Here is a 5,581-nt window from a genome sequence, read left to right as displayed (position 1 = left end):
GTGACCTCGATGTAGTAAAATTATGTATTATCACAGTTTCAGGCTGATGCTATAAAGATATGTATTATCACCTCACAGCTCCTATTTCTTCTAATATTTAACTGTGTAGTTTTACGCGATCATACTGGAAAAACCTCGTTATTAGAGATTAAGTTCGGGTCTTGTTCAATTCCTGATCAGGATTAGGTCCTAATTAAACTTAGTTTCCTGATCCAAGTTATACCCTGTTAAGTTCCTGAATTCCTTAAAGTAACTAACGTATAGTTATAATAATGCGCAGATCACAGCACGGTACAGAGAAAAGAAGTCTCACACTTAAACTGGAGAATCATAATTTGATGGATTAATTAGTCTTTAAGTTTAAAATACGTTAGTGCTATTATTCTTAAGCCTAGCGTATCCTTGTGGATAACGAGCGAGTCGATACGTCTGAACTGCGAAATACGTTCTGTACTTTCTGGCAGTTTCAGCGTTATAAATGTGACATTCAGCACCACTATTCGGGTAAAAAGCAAACTAATTTTTCTGAATTATTTATCTAGTTATTAAAAGCAAACGAAGTCTAAATCCAAAAGAATAAATATTTGTTTGCTAATCATATGGTCAAACTGTTCGTTTATAGGACTTATTGCTTAAACACTAAGGAACTATACTTTAAAGAGAAATTTTTTTGTAAGTTCTGGACAAATTAACGAATACTGATTGCGTTAGTTCAATCTGAGCAATAGGTTTATCGGCCTCCTTCGATACTTGTGTTTATATAGTGTACATTTATAGTTTCCCTTCTTGTATATTAGTTTCTACAGTTCATTATAACTACTTAGTTTCGGTAGAAAAACAGAAAATAAAATTTAATTGGTGTTACGTTTTTTCAACAAATTGTACCTGTAGTGTTACATAATAGCCCACGCGTGCGTGGGAGGATGGAGGGGGCGTAGTATTACTCGTAAATAAAACGTGTACACGTTTCTTGCTAGTGAAAACATTTCCAGAAAAGTAACTTTCATTTAGAAACATTTACCATACCTTCACATTTCTCCGTAAGATTGTTAAATAATATTTGTTTTAAAACATAAGTACGTAATTGGTTATCGATATCAGGGACTCTGCCAGGACTACAGAGTTGGTGGAGAGATGTGGGTATTCCCCCCCAAAAAAAATTTGTGTCCCTTCTACAAAAAGAATTTAAGAGACTTGCATAAAAGTCAAATTTATTAAAAGACTGTAATGGACTTTAAAATTTTGAGGTGGTCATTCGACCCCCTAGGCTACGACCTTGCATATATATTTTGTTGTCGAATATATAAAAAAAAAAAAAAAAAAAAGTTAAGAAGAGGGGAGGATTAAGTTCGCTCTCAAAAAATATACTGGCCATGAAAAATACTCAGTTTCTGTGTTAGGTACAATGGATAGTGATTACTTATCAATTGTTAGTGGTATAAGAGTGTTGTGTTTTTGAATCACTGAAGTATACAAGATCTGCCTGAGGAGGAGACCGGTACAAAAATTAAATTAGTACCCAAATGGGCCAGCGGTAAGTTTACGGACGATTCTTCGTGAAGGATAGAGCGAAAATAGCCTTTGTTGTATCTTTGCGCTAAAACAAACGCAGAAATAAGCCATGAATAAAACAGAATTCCAACAGGATAAGTGTAGACTTTTTATTTAATTGATTTATTAAATACGTTTTGATACCATGTTTATTCGGAGACATTTTTATAATCAAGTAATTTAATTATGTTTGAATGTACTCTTCAAAAAGCTTGTGACATGCGCAGAAGAAGGTGACCGTATTGGAAAGGGTTAAATAATCATGTTCTCTTCTGCGTGACTTGATTCAATTTTACTACCTCTGTTTTGTACTTATATGTCGTTTCATTCCTCTAACCTTGACTTGTCATGTACACAAGAGGAAGAAAAAAGCTGAATTTACGAAATCTCACTTTGCTATACAGATATGGGAAATGACTCACACATTCAAATCATGGAAATATAAGTTCTGTCGGACGTTGTGTCGTGTAACATGAGAATGTCTGCACATTTTGGACTTCTCATTCAGGCGACTCGTATGACAGGAGGGTCGGGGCAGTCACAGTAACAGTTCCTTCGATAAAGATGCTACTTTGTAACCATATAAGGAGGACTGTAACATGCAGTTACAAAAGTTCATGCACGAGCATTACAAGCTAAGGCAAAACGTTTATCTTTTTCTTCCGTCTGTTTTTGTCCTCTCGCTCTTCCTCCTCTCTCTCTCTTTCTATTATTATTTTTATCTTCCATTCTTTTTTTTTAACACAAAAAAGTTTATGACTGCAGAAAAATTAACCAACCATGCTTCAGCGCGAGGTTTGAGTTCGAGGCTAAGCTGCTGATTGGGTGTTCTTCGAGACTTGGGAGGGGGGGATTGTATGGGGGGTAGTACTGCTATCCTAGCGGCAGATGCTAAAGATAGCACCCTTGCCGACTTGCCAACACGAGGAAACAGTTGACAAATTCAGTTACGAAGGTAAGTGATTTTCGAGTTTTGTCACATTTTCAGAGCCCACACATGATCAGCACACTTTACATGTATATTTGCATGTGTCTATTGGTTGTTTGAAAAATGGCGTGCGCTTCCGGTGTCAGGCTTTAAAGTATGGCATTGATTTAGTGGAAACTTAAGTGGTAGCTTGTAAAGACTGCGCAGCAACTTACTGATCAACCTCTTTTCTTATCTTAATACTAACGCACAGTTCCTGTAGACTAACAAATAGTATTGTTTCAGGAGCAACTACTCAAGCGTTGATTTTACAGAGAAGTATAGTACAATGTCTTCCAAAATAAGCATTAGCTAAACTTCTAGTTCATTATTAAGAAGGTGAATTTAAAACGCATTCAGAATTGTAATAAGGGCAGTTTACGTGTGAATAAATAAATTACTTTTTATAAGTAATAATTTCATGGATTAAAAAAATGTTTGAAAAAATAAAAATAATTTAATAAATTGTTCGCTTTTCACGTGGGCGAAATTGCGTCTTTCAGTAACAGCTGCGTGATTTTTTGTATTTTTTCTATTTGATTAGGGCGCTCGACTCGCAATCTGAGGATCACGAGTTCGAATCCCCGTACCACCAAACATGCTCGCCCTTTCGGCCGTGGGGGGGGGGGCGTTATAACGTGACTATTCTTTGGTAAAAGAGTATCCCAAGAGTTGGCGGTGGGTGGTGATGACTAGCTGTCTTCCCTCTAGTCTTATTTCGGGGGGAATTAGACCGTGTTCCGAAGTATTAAAATACTGCATCGAATAAGGGATTAGAAATAGTTTTTTCCAGAATATTCAGTGTGCGTGATAAAGCATTAAAATAGTGCGTCAGATTAAGAAGAATTAGTCTGTGTTACAAAGCATTAAAATAGTGCGTCATATAAGGGATTAGGAATCGGTTTTCCAGAACATGTTGACAGTTTGTGTGCTAAATCATTAAAATACTACATCGGATTAAGGATTAGAAATAGGTTTTCAGGAAGAATTAGTCTGTGTGTCATAAAGCATTAAAATAGTGCGTCGGATTAGTGATTATTAATCGGTTTTCCAGAATATTTTGACAGCTTGTGTGACAAAACATTAAAATACTATATCGTATTGAGGATTAGAAATAGGTTTTCAGGGAGAATTAGTCTGTGTGTAATAAAGCATTAAAATAGTGCGTCGGATTAGTGATTAGGAATCGGTTTTCCAAAATATTTGACAGATTGTGTGACAAAACATTAAAATACTATATCGTATTGAGGATTAGAAAGCGGTTTTCAGGAAGAATTTGACAATTTGTCGAATAATCAGAAGAGGGATGTTGGTGGCGCACTACAGAAGTAAACTGTGTTTAAAACGCTCACGTTTATTACTCTGCATCCTTCCAGTTTGTCGTGAAGAATGAAGTGCAACAAATATGATAAAAATCACAAATGTCGCTTACTTTTAGATTGTAAATCTATCTACGTGGACACCAGCGTCCAGAAAGATGTCCGTTGGAAATTTAACATATATTAGGTATATCTTTAAATGAAAAGAGAACTAACGACGACAAAAAAAAACAAAACAAATGTGGGTGAAATGTCAATATAAACTTATTTTGCGTTTATACGAAGCCATTTCGTTCTTCTGCATTTGAAATGCCGAGCCTGTACACGTTAACTTTTAAGCAACTGGCAAGCAACCCGAAACCTGAGATATGCCATAAACTCGACCTCGTGCTTTTAGATGAAGTAACTGATGTAATTTTTCTATATATACAGTTCCCATCTGAAACGGCGCCTGTGTAAGTTAATTCAAATTGTTGACTAGTGTGATACCCCTGACTTGACATGTTACGATAAATGTCATTTAGTTTGCCTGTTGACTAGTGTGATACCCCTGACTTGACACGTTACGGTAAATGTCGTTTACTTTGTCTGTTGACTAGTGTGATACCCCTGACGTGAAACGTTACGGTAAATGTCATTTAGTTTGCCTGTTGACTAGTGTGATACCCCTGACGTGAAACGTTACGGTAAATGTCATTTAGTTTGCCTGTTGACTAGTGTGATACCCCTGACTTGACACGTTACGGTAAATGTCGTTTAGTTTGCCTGTTGAATAGTGTGATACCCCTGACGTGAAACGTTACGGTAAATGTCGTTTAGTTTGCCTGTTGACTAGTGTGATACCCCCTGACTTGACACAGTCGATCCCATTATTTGGTTCAAATAACCGGAAAAAAACCCTTGTGGTGGCGGGTGACGCTGGCTTGCTGCCTTCCACCTGGTCAGTAGTTCAAAATTAATCATGGCTATATCTGAATTCCAGCAGTCACTTAATGATTTGAAAATATTTTGAAAGAGAACATACATAAAAATCTTTTTAAAGTTCATTTCTATAGTTTTCTCGGTCATATCCTTAAAAATAATATGATTGTACTAGGCACGTGGAACCTGTCAGCTTCGCTAAAAAAAAAAGAAGAAATAATGCCATGCCCCATTTTTCTTTTTTTTTACGTAAACCCTACGGTGGCAAGCCTGAGGGCTTATAACGCTTAAAATCTGGTTTCGATACATGCGGTTGGTACACAACACATGTATAACAAATACAAAAATATGTAAGTTGACGAATTTGTGTTAATGACGTCAGTAAGACGCATGCGCATGACTTACACTAACCCTGCCCGTTTTTATAATACGGTATAACCTACTGAAGTTACGAATAAAATAACTGACAATTTCTCGATATTGTGACCAAAATAAAATATCAGTACAGTAACACTTTATGAGAAAAGAAAATGCATGTAGGACCATCATAACACCAGCTTTAATCAAACATTTAATTGTTTTAAATGTCGCCATGCCAGTTTGATCAAGTATCTAAGGAAAGTTGTTTTAAATGTCGCCATGCCAGTTTGATCAGGCGTCTAAGGAAAGTTGTTTTAAATGTCGCCATGCCAGTTTGATCAGGTGTCTAAGGAAAGTTGTTTTAAATGTCGTCATGCCAATTTGATTAAGTATCTAAGGAAAGTTGTTTTAAATGTCGTCATGCCAATTTGATTAAGTATCTAAGGAAAGTTGCTTTAAATGT

General features: G+C 36.2%; 1 protein-coding gene across 1 annotated transcript in view; it reads left to right on the top strand.

Annotated features, from left to right (window-relative positions):
* Positions 1 to 2,374: 2,374 nt before the first annotated feature.
* The window catches only part of LOC106470512 (filamin-A-like), a gene marked incomplete at its 3' end in the record, with an annotated part of 89,285 nt that continues 86,078 nt past the window's right edge, over positions 2,375 to 5,581 (top strand). Inside the window, exon 1 of the mRNA XM_022399118.1 lies at positions 2,375 to 2,506. The remainder of the gene's footprint in view (positions 2,507 to 5,581) is intronic.

Source organism: Limulus polyphemus, unplaced genomic scaffold (genome assembly GCF_000517525.1).
Source record: "Limulus polyphemus unplaced genomic scaffold, Limulus_polyphemus-2.1.2 Scaffold4054, whole genome shotgun sequence".
Taxonomy (NCBI): Eukaryota; Metazoa; Arthropoda; class Merostomata; order Xiphosura; family Limulidae; genus Limulus; species Limulus polyphemus.
Note: the sequence above shows the minus strand (reverse complement) of the source record. Positions and strands in the feature narration are given on the sequence as shown.